The following is a 12,084-nucleotide window of genomic DNA, read 5'->3' as shown; positions in this document are numbered from 1 at the left end:
TGTCTACCAGGAATCCCAAGTCCTTTTCCTCAGCCCGTGGGCTGAATACAAACACAGACTTCACTGAAGTCTGTCACAGCTCATGTGCATTCCCTGGGCTCCAGGGTACTGAATTACAGTAGCCCCATTTCAGCTAACAACACTTAAAAATCCTCAACACCCTCTGTAGTTCTGGATTAAGTGATCTCCACGGGCATGACTGGCATGCAAAAGAGTATCTCAGCTGTGCCAAGGGATGATATTAGCACATCTCTACACTACCAGTATATCCTTCCCCAATATTCCTTGATGGTGCCCATGATGCACTGCCACTTTGGGATTTACTGTCTTTTCTATGCAAGAATAGAACTCAAGCGAGCAACAAAACAGACCACAGTTGAAACTGCTGCTGCCTGAGAAGCCAAGACTTCAGAAACAGCATGCACTGAGAGCCAAGAGATGCATGCATTTCTGGTGACAAAGCTTTTGTGTCAGCCTTCATTTACTAACATCAGTTGTTGGGTTTTTTTTTTTAGTTAGGAAATCCTTGAAGTGTGCTTCATAAAGAACTGATCTAAATTTAATTGAATTGGCTGGAGGTGAGGAGAAAGTTCTTCCCAGAAAGAGTAACTGGCCTTTGGAATGTGCTGCCCAGGGAGGTGGTGGAGTCACCGTCCCTGGAGGTGTTCAAAAAGGATTGGATGTGGCACTTGAAGTGCCAAAGTGGCAGTGCATCATGGGCACCATCAAGGAATATTGGGGAAGGTTATACTGGTAGTGTGGAGATGTGCTAATATTATCCCTTGGCACAGCTGAGATGCTCTTTTGCATGCCAGTCATGCCTCATGGTTTAGTTGTCATGAGGTGTTAGGTAATAGGTTGGACTTGACGATCTCTGGGGTCTTTTCCAACCTGGCTGATTCTGTGATTCTATGAATGTAATAACATAGCTGCCATTTAGTAATGATACTAATTTAGTTTCTATAAGGATGCCCTCAAGAAATGTAACATGGCTTAGTTTCTTGTGCCCATCTCAGGCTGAGTTGGGTGTGTTTGCATGATTCTCAACTCCTCCCAAAAGATTATTCTGTTAGCTCTTCCAACAGCCAAGCCATGGAGAGACCACGGTGCTGCCTTTCACACATGCATCATTGTGCTCAGCTCCCACTAAAGTACTGATTGTTGGTTTTGAAGCATCACATCCCTGCACAGACACAAACAGCTCATTGCAGAACCATTTGTTACAACAACAAACCAGAAGTCTATTAAATTTTCTTCACATGTGAATGGTAATCTGCCTACTAACCATCACAACATTTGCCTTTAGCATGGGGGCCTCACACTGTGTTGACTCCACTGTAGAATCCACTGCGTTGTCTCCTTTAAAACAACCATGGCTGTATCAAGGGAGTCCAGCAACCAACTGTTGAATGGAAAACAGACATCAAGCTTTGTTTTCTCAGAGGATCCAAAATAATGACTTGGAGCCTTTTGCAATTTCCTGCTTTTAGTCATTTGTCTCACCCTTCCTTTGCCACTTCTGTTTATTTCATTCACTTTCTCCGACTCTTTGGAAGAATAAAGTTGCTACAGCAAGAAGGAAACCAATAAAACCAGCTTGTGAGCTTCTGACAGCTCTTTTACTTCTGTGGACCTGGAAAAATCACACTTGATAGTCAAAACTGGTAGGCAGTCTTTACAGCCTATGCCAGCTACTGCAGCATGAAGGTGTGCTAACACAGTCACGGTTTGAGCCATCCTGCAAAACAAATCTCCTTTCTCCCAGGAGGAAAGTGCTTATTACTTCCATCTTATTCTCTCTCTCCATCTCATATCATGCCCATATTTTCTCCCTGAAAAGACACAGAAGGTGCATCTTTCTGGGAACACTTGGACCCGCTGGAGTCAAGAGATGCTCCTGGCACCAGATGACAATTCCTTCCACTCTGTGGCTTCTGTCAGCATGAGACACTGCTCTGAGCACCAGTTCAGACTGTATTACAGAACTCTGATGGGAAGTAATGCTGCTTTTCTTACTGGCACATCATACTCACCTAAGCCTGAGTATAAATTTGCAGGAAGACTGAATAATATTCCTTGAAGCTGAATTCCCAAAACATGACTAAATAGCCTCTTTCACTTTATGTCCTGAAATACAAATGGGCTTAGTTATGCTTTCATTGCAGGTCACCAGTAGTGCTACTGAAATCACTGGGGTAAGAGCCTAGAGGGGAGGAGGAGGTGCTGTGTTAATAATCTGACTAGTCTCATCCTTGTTTTTTCAGGTAGTCCTCCTTTGTAGTCATACCCCTTTGTAATAGCAGCTGTAGTCTTAATCTTGTATCATTTGTTTCTCTTGCCTTGCATTAGGACTGGACTTAAGAATGGTGGGAAAAGTTATGGCGAGCTTTTAACCTTTCTGAATCTAACATGAGACTGACATGGAAGCTCTGAGTTACTCCTCCTGCCCATTAACTGAGGAATAGCCAAAGATATATGTGTGTGTTGTACAGAAACTCAGAATGCAACTGATGGAGAAAAATACCCCAGAAAGGGAAGTTATTTTCATGGATTTCCATGTCCCAGGCGTCAGTGCAGCATGGCTCCCAGCACTTCCCCTCTCCACCAGGCGAGGCTGAAGGGACAGAATGCTTCTCATGACCAGTTCTCATTCTCATGTTCAGTCCATTGGCAATAACCATGGCCAAGTGCAAATACCAAGGGGCTTCTGTTAAAATTAACAAACACCCAAAGACTCCACCCAGACACCTGGGAAATTTGGATATTTCCCCAGGCACCATAACAGGTCATACTTCCCCTCTCACAGGTCCTAATCCAGCCTATAAACAAAAGGAATGTTATTGAGGAGAAAAGGGAACCCAGAATTGATTTGGGAGAATAGAGTGGTGATAAACACATTTCCTATCAGTGTTTTGTACATTCCCATCCTCCAGCATCTTTGGCATTTGGGGTTTTTTTCACCCCACTGGATTGTGTGAACCCCCTATTAGACAAATGCCCTCTCACAGGTACTGCTTCTCACCTTTCCACGTCCCACTCAGTTCCTCATCAGACCCAAAAGTTTTCATCTTATAGAATCACACAATTATAGAATCATTTAAGCTGTGAAAGACCTTTCTGATCATGGAGTCCAACCATTAACCTAACACTGCTGAGTTGGCTGCTAAACTGTGTCACTAAGCACCACTCTGCACTGCCACTGGAGACCCTCCCCAGCTGTACAATCCCTCCTGGCATCAATATGACAATGAGTAGCAGAGCACCACCCAAACGCCCTTGCAACATTAATTCATCAGTTCAGCCAAAATAGCCCTGAGGTGGTTAGTGAGCACCATGCCTGGTGGAGCTGCCACAGGACGGGGCTGCTGTTTGACATTGCTTGTGTCTGCTCTTCCCAGTGTGGAGCAGGTCTGCATCTGGCCATGCCCATCTTGGGGATTTGCCTGGGTGCATGAAGAAGTGATTAGTGTGAACACAGGAATGTGAACGGACATTTGGGCTGGAGACCCCCTTTCCATGGAGCAGTGGTGACAGAGGTATTGGTTGCTGTTGGGAGAAGTTCACTTTTACACTCTGTAGTCCGAACTCCACAGGTTCCCCTTACCTACAGCTGTGAAACCTCTGCCCTGTTTTTTGTTGGTGTTTTCTACAATAGAACAATTGCTGTTTGAGACAAAATTTAATCCCAGTGTTACAGCAAATGGACCATAATGGCCTGGAGGTGTTTTGGATTTGCTTTTTGCTGTAGCAAGCCATATGGACAGACAGTAGTAACTTTATCTATTTACTTGTTTATTTTCCTTGAGGATCTCAAAGTTAAAATCGAATTCTATTCAAGATACTGCAGAGAAAGTTTGCTTCTTTCATGTTTTATTGCTCCACTCCACCACAATAAAACATGTGAAACTAGCCCAATCGTGTATCTAGTCATACAGAGACAATCAAAAGCACATTACAAGTAATATATGATTCAACACAGTGTGGTACCATTCATAACACAATTCTAATCACCCCAGAAAAAAAGATGGAATTCCACAGCCAATGAGATTTTCCTGACCTGGCAATTGGGTTAGTTTTCATCTAGTGTTGTTTCTATGAGGCTGAAACAAAACAATATTAAGTTAGTCCTGGAAGTGAGACTTCAGAGTGTGTGTTTCGATATCTGCACTTAGTGCTGTAGAGCAAATACCATAAGCTATAGAAGAGTAAATTTAGAATCAAAAGGAAATTAACAGAATAAGGAGGCCTGACCATAAGTCAGTTATTGTTTGTAAATTCATAGGCTCATAGAATCAATAAGGTTGGAAAAGACCTCAGAGATCTTCAAGTCCAACCTGTTATCTGACACCTCATGGCAACTAAACCATGGCTTCAAGTGCCACATCCAGTCCTTTTTTGAACACCTCCAGGGATGGTGACTCCACCACCTCCCTGGGCAGCACATTCCAGTGGCTAATTACTCTTTCTGGGAAGAACTTTCTCCTCACCTCCAGCCTAAACCTCCCCTGGCACAGTTTGAGACTGTGTCCTCTTGTTCTGGTGCTGCTTGCCTGGGAGAAGAGACCAACCCCCACCTGGCTACAACCTCCCTTCAGGTAGTTGTAGAGAGCAGTAAGGTCTCCCCTGAGCCTCCTCTTCTCCAAACTAAGCAACCCCAGCTCCCTCAGCCTTTCCTCCCAGGGCTGTGCTCCAGACCCCTCCCCAGCCTCGTTGCCCTTCTCTGGACACGTTCAAGTGTCTCAATGTCCTTCTTAAATTGAGGAGCCCAGAACTGGACACAGTAACAAAATTAAAACACTGAAGTGGTGGAAAGTGATCATTTTTGCCATTTGACAAGCCTGAGGTTCAAAGACAATCCTAGACCATATTAAAGTCTGTGGTCTGGCTAGATCATCCTCCATGTACAACAGAACTGCCTGGGTAAAAAAACAGCACAAATTAATCCAAACAGTTACAGATCCATAAATAAATATGTTATTGTAGAAATTCCTTAGTGATTAGAATCTCTGAAATGCTTCATGGTCTGTTTTGGTTTGTTTTATTTTTTAAACAAAGCAGCAAATGGAGGCAACTCTACTTGAGAAGTCTGCACTGTTTTTTTCCCATGCTGGCCAAAGAAATATCACAAGTCTGCACAATTTCATGGCTGCAAGCCCATGGTTGCATTTAAGCAACATCAGATAGGATCCTATATGACCTGTTGGTTACAAAGGCCTGTAAAGAACTGGCTTTAAAAATTAGGAAGTGCATGGCAGTGAAGAGAGGTTTAATAACACAGGCAGACAAACACATGTCTGAACATATTTGTGTTTAATGCCAAAGTTCTATGCACCATTAGCCCATCTGAACGCACTGTTAGCCAGTTTGCTGATGATATCAGACTAGGAGGTGATGCTGACTCTCTTGATGGACAAGATGCCTTGCAGAGGGATTCAGACAGGTTGGAGTCTTGGGCTATGATTGATTGGATGCAGTGTAACAAGTCCAACATGCCAGACTCTGCATGTAGAGTGGGGTAATGCGAGGTGCAAGTACAAACTGGGAGAGGAGTGGCTGGAGAGCAGCGCTGCATAAAGGGACCTGGGGGTGCTGGTTGACAGCAGGCTCAATAGGAGGCAGCAGTGCCCTGACAATAGGGCAAACTGCAGCATGGGGTGCATCAAACAACATGAGCAGCTGGTCTGAGGAGGTGATTATCCATGTGTTCAGCATTGGTGCAGCCTCACCTTGAGTGCTCTGTGCTGTTCTAAGCCCTACAATCTACTCTGCTGGGTGTGAAGATCCTCGAATGCATCCAGAGGAAAGCTGGCAAAAGGGCTGGAAGGAATGTCCTATCAAGAGCAGGTAAGGACTTTGACCTTGTCTACTTTGGAGTAAAGGAGTCTGAGGGACAACCTCTTTGCGCTCTACAACTTCCTGAGGAGGAGAAGTGGAGATGGTGTTGCCAACCTCTTCTCCCTGATATCCAGTGATGGGATGCATGGGAATGGCTCAATGCACCAGTACAGTTTAGACTGGACATTAGAAGGCATTTCTTTACTCAGAGAGTGATCAATCACAGGCTTCCTAGGGAGGTGGTCATTGCCCCAAGCCTGTCAGTGTTTGAGAGGCATTTGGAGAAAATCCTTTATAAAGTGCTTTTATTTGGTCAGCCCTGAATTGGTCAGGCACTTGGACTAGATAATTATTGTGGGCTCCTTCCAGCTGAAACATTCTAGTCTAGACTACCCTTCCAACTGAAACATTCTAGTCTAGTCTACCCAGTCTGGTGAATCAGTGGAATGGATGCTCAGGGAACCTGCCACGTGTTCTGCCACCAGTGTGTGGATGCCCAGGCAGGCCATTTTCTGCATGCAATGATTAAATACTTAAACATGAAGACATGTTCATTTAAACATGAACACTGTGAATTTTTTTCACTGCCTCATTGTCAACCCACTCACCAGGTTCTGCCACCCACCCTTCTGTGGTGGTGTAACGACTTGGAGGGATGAGGTTGGGTGCCAGCTGTGAGCTGATCTGCCATGGCAAATCAGCTGAAATCCACGTCCTTAGTGTAAAGGGAAAAGCCTGAAAGACAGACACTCTCAAACTGGAGATATGGAGAGGAAAATAACAGCAGAAGGCAGGAGCTTCAGGGTAAGTTGAAGCATTGCTGTCCTCAGTTGAAAGACGGATCAGTGATGCCTATAACCTCTAACACCACCCCAATGGGATGCTTCAGGCTATGGCTGAATTCAGCAGTCATCAGCGTCTGCATGAGTGACGCAGCTGGACCAAGGCCTGTGTGCAAGGGCACATGTGTGCCAAGCTGGGATGTGTTGCTAGGGATAGGTGGGGGTGACATTTGTGGCTGGCTGGCCCAAGGGGTCCATTTTCATTCCCTGAGCCAAGGCCCACGCCAACCACACTGCAAAAGTACCTGGAAAATTACGTTTCGCAGCAAGAATAGAGCCTGCCTAATCCCGGTTAATGCAAAGCCTCTGTTAAAAAATGATGTGCACATTTTTTAAGAGTTTGTTTCAAGCTGACTAAACCACAAAAAGGGGGCATTCTTAATTGCCATTTCTCTTGAAACAAATGAATTTCCATTCCCCTTGAACCAAACCTGAAGGAGCGAGGAAGAATCACCAGAGCTAATGGGAAAGGCGTCGCCTATGTAACACCACCAAAAATACTCAGTTACTCTTTCCCCACAAAGCCACTGGGTAATTTAAAGAAAACAAAACATCAGAAAACAGGGCAGCTTGCTTCTCTGTAATTTAGAAGCATAAAAGGGAGCTGATGCTGTAATTGCAGACCGAAAAACCAAAAGCTCCATTTCTTAAAGTTGTTTCACTGGAATTAAAACAAAACAAATGCTATTAGCTCCTCCAAAGTGAGGAAAAGACCTCCAGGCAAGGACTTTATTCAGATTTGAGCAGACCAAGGGAAAGCAGTGTGTTCCAAAAGGTGTTGGAGAGAACCCTGGCAGACTAGAAGTGGTTAACGTCCCACAAAGTAATTATCAATGCTGAGATCAGGATTTGCTGCAAGCAGAAGTAAGAGAACAAGAGGCGAGGTAGCATGGTTATGGTATTTTCCATCACTGGTCAGACACTTGAGGCATAGAAGTAGTAAGACAGATTTTTAAAGGCTACTTGAAGAGACAAAACTAAAACCAAGCATGCCTTCTGCATTTTTCTTAGGACTACTAACCTTTTGGGTTCTGAGGTCGTTAGTAGATGCAGAGTAGAATTAGTTGCATATATATATTGTATAGTTACTTATTCTCCAAAGCAAGACAACTGAAGAGCTTAGTTAGCCAGTTCAATACTTAAAGCTAGGACCATCACAGGCTTCTCTTCAGATAAATGAAAGGAAACCCAGAGAGGAAGGAATGGTTTTCAGTGAACCTTTCCAGGAAAGTGATAGAGAGAAAATACAACTTCAGCAATGGCATGGATTTCCCAATGAAGTTCTACGTTCTGAGGCAAGAGGAAGCCACTTACAGAAGCTCTGTGTCCTTAGCAATCCGGGCTGCTGGTGTCGGTCATTGTCCTTTTCACTTGGAAGATCAAAAGAGATGGTCTCCTCCCTTGCCTCAGGAACAGGCAGTCTCCTGCATATGCCAGAACACATTTGCAGGCAAGGATTATGACTTTATTTCCTTTCCTGTTTTGTTGTGCAGGGATTTTAAGCTCTTGGCTTCCGAGCTCTCTTTTTATAGGCCTTTTGCCTTAGTTTACTGTCATGTAGCTTTTAGTTGTTTTTGTCAAGATGCCCAGCATCCCTCAGCTCTGGATGCCCATAAATTAAAATGCATTATTATTATAAAGTTGTGTCACTGCTGAAAGCCAGGCTGACAAACACAGACCAGCAGCAAGTAACTAATGTGGGAGGTGAAAAGGATGGAATGGTGCACAAAGGGCTGTCCATGGAAGATTCTGGTGGCCTGAAAAGTTCATCTTTGAAAAGTGGGGTGCCCACAAATATCCTTAAAACTTGCAGAGGGAACTGAGATGAATTGTATGCTTAGAAGTCTGTGGTTGTTCTAAACTGTTGGGATTAAATGCTACAACAGGCAGCACGCCTTGAATCCCACCTCAAATGAGCCAACCAGACTGAGAGAACAGTGACTGTGCACTACCACAATTACAGGGAGAGTTTGTTTAATGCAGCAGCCACCTATGAAATGAAAAGTTCAGTGATCAGATAAACCAGGCTGCACTTTTCCCAAGCTTTTCTTTGAATATTCAAATGAAAAGGTTTAACTTGGGGCTTTGAATGCAGAACCAAATCCCCCTGGTGTTATGGCTTGTCATTTTTCTGCTGTAATCAACCCAACTCACAGCCAAGCATTCAAATACTTAGCAGTTCTCTTTGTATGAAGCACTGGATAGGATCCATCCTGCATGATCAGGAAACCTTGAAATTATGCTACAATTTTAGCACCTGAAAAAGCTATTCCCGGAGTGCCTAAGTTCTCTGGGAAGTAAAGGTGATTCCTCAGAAGGCTTTCAGATGAAAATTATTCACTCTAATGCAGATGCATAATGCTAAGCAAGGAAAATCTCCCCAGCAGCCTTCAAAAACCTGCTTCTCTCCATATACTGTACAGGGAATGTGGTCAGCTGAAAGTTGGCCAAAATTTAGCCACAAGTTAGCTGCTGAAGTTAGGTGAGGTGAATCCAACTCATGAACTCTTTCTATGCACATTTTTACTCTCAAGTGCCCCCCATATGAAGATCATAAAGGTGTTTTTATATATGAAGATGTATCAAACTCCTATGAAGAATACCTAATTGTGGCCTTCCAGTATCTGAAGGGGGCTACAAGAAAGCTGGGGAGGGACTTTTTGGGGTGTCAGGGAGTGATAGGACTGAGGGGAATGGAAAAAACTAGAAATGGGTAGATTCAGATTGGATGTTAGGAAGAAGTTCTGCCCCATGGGGGTGGTGAGACACTGGAACAGGTTGCCCAGGGAGGTGGTGGAAGCCTCATCTCTGGAGGTTTTTAAGGCCAGGCTGGATGTGGCTCTGGGCATCCTGATCTAGTGTGGGGAGTCCCTGCCCATGGCAGGGGGGTTGGAACTGGATGATCCTTGAGGTCCCATCCAACCCTAACAGTTCAATGATTCTATGCACACATGGGCACCTTCATCACCATATTGTGAGAGAGGATGACAGTAAGCATCCTTTTTTTTTTTGATGCTGAGATGGGAAAAGTTGCAGCAGCAGCAATCCCTCACTTCACATTTTAAGCCTGAAAGCAGCTGTGTGTTATTATTAAAAGAGATATTAAAACTTACTGAAAAATAGCTTTAGCCTCTCCAAGAATAATGGAAATCATGGCTGATTTTACTGTTGCTCATTCTGTTACGTGCATCTCTCAGGAGCATGCCAGTAGGTTTCTGTCCATAGAACCTGGCCATAGGAGTAACTCAAAGGGTCTGTCCTGGTTGCTATGAACTTTGACGAAAGTCTGGCCAGTTTGCTGTCTCCCTCCCTCATTACAAAGGTATCTGCAATGTGCAGTAGATTTTTACATGGCAATCATTCCTTCCCTCTGGACCACTGCTTCTGAGTGGGTTCTACTGAAGCACAGCCAAAAAAATGGAAGAATTGGAGATCTGTTTTGCTGCCTCTGATCTGGCTAAACTCAAGATAAAGTTTGTCAGGGCTAAACCTTTTATAAATACTTTTGGATAAGATAACTTTGGCCACATTAACTGAATCATCTACCATGATATTTTCCTTTTCTACCGAAGCACAATTCAGTTATTCATGTTTGTTAATAAATGACGTTTCAAGAGCCAGAGCATTTATTCCTTGCTGCCAGGAAAATTGTACAAGGGACTTTGTATTCATTGCTCTGTTGCCAAGAGAACTACGCTGGAGAAACAGGGAATCAGGGAAACAGAGACTGTCCATTCTGTAGAAACATTGAAGACACGCATCACGCTTCCCTTATCATCTCCTTGGAGGACAGCACATAGCCTTGATGGTCAAATGGGAGACTTCAACAAACAAGTCTCATGTAAACTGCCAGCTCATTTGGAGAAGAAGTTTTTCCCAGGGCACTTTTCTTTCTTATCTGATAGCAGAGCTTTACAACCGTTCTGTTCCTTTAACTACAAAGCTCGTTAATGAAGACTACTCAGCAGTGGCCACATCTCAGCTTTGAGATAGAATCACAGATCATAGCATGCTTTGGCTTGGAAGGGACCTCCAAAGGTCAACCCTGCAGCAAGCAGGGACATCCTCCACTAGATCAGGTTGCTGAGAGCCTTGTTGGGCCCCAGCTGTCATTTAACAAGGGAAACGACATCCCTCCTGCAAAGATAAACAAAGTGAAACTTTCCCAGCGGTATCTGTTCCAGTCTGATGGAGAGGACATAGTTCAGTGCAGATGACACTGCAATCACCTCCCAGATGCAGCAGCTGAGCTAAGCAGGCAGTGTTCAGGGTGGTCAGAAAGCTTGCCTTCACACACAGGCTGTAGAGCATACATTCAGGTCAGTTCATTTAAGTATTCTGATCTAACCATTCTTCAATGGCACTTGGCTCTATTCTTATTCTACTCTAAATGGCCTCTTTGTTTTATGCACATCTGCCCATTTGTCATTGCAAAATGGAAATTAAATTAATCAAATGGAAAACTTGCCCAAACATCTATTAAAACATTAATTCTTATTCAGGAAAGCTACCTATTTATGAAAGTCATCTATTGGCTCATAAGGAATGATTTTATCCATCCACAAAAGGAGCCCCAAGCGATAGTGAAATATAATTAATGTAGAGGTTTATGAATTAATGCTATGGAATTCATGACTGTCAATAGAGGGAGGTGATTCTCCCCCTCTACTCTGCTCTGGTGAGACCCCACCTGGAGTACTATGTCCAGTTCTGGAGCCTCTGTTACAGGAAGGATCTGGGGGTGCTGGAATGTCTCCCAAGAAGGGCCACGAGGATAAGCAGAGGGCTGGAGCTGCTCTGCCATAAAGACAGACTGAGGGAGTTGGGGCTGTTCAGTCTGGAGAAGAGAAGGCTGCGAGGAGAACTATTTGTGGCCTTCCAGTATCTGAAGTGAGCTACAAGAAAGCTGGGGAGGGACTTTCTAGGGTGTCAGGGAGTGACAGGACTAGGGGGAATGGAACAAAACTAGAAATGGGTAGATTGAGCTTGGATGTTAGGAAGAAGTTCTTCCCCATGAAGGTGGTGAGACACTGGCACAGGTTGCCCAGGGAAGTGGTGACAGCCTCATCCCTGGAGGTTTTTAAGGCCAGGCTGGATGTGGCTCTGGGCAACCTGTTCTAGTGTGAGGTGTCGCTGCCCACAGCAGGGGGCTTAGAACTGGATGATCCTTGAGGTCCCTTCCAACCCTGACAATTCTATGACAAGCATAGCTCATCCCAATCCCAAGATGCATATTTCTGTCTCCCTTGTCTCCAGATAAGGCACAAAGATAGTATTTGCTTTGAAAAAATTTGTACTTATATGTTCAAATGTCAAGTTGAATATATAAATACATGGGCCATTGCTCAAGAATACAGTTCCTCCTACAAGTGTAGCATTTGGAAAGCACCCAAGTAAGATCTTCATA

The sequence above is a fragment of the Dryobates pubescens genome, chromosome 14 (genome assembly GCF_014839835.1).
Source record: "Dryobates pubescens isolate bDryPub1 chromosome 14, bDryPub1.pri, whole genome shotgun sequence".
NCBI classification, from domain to species: Eukaryota; Metazoa; Chordata; class Aves; order Piciformes; family Picidae; genus Dryobates; species Dryobates pubescens.
The sequence above is the reverse complement of the archived record's forward strand: the minus strand, read 5'-3'. Positions refer to the sequence as shown.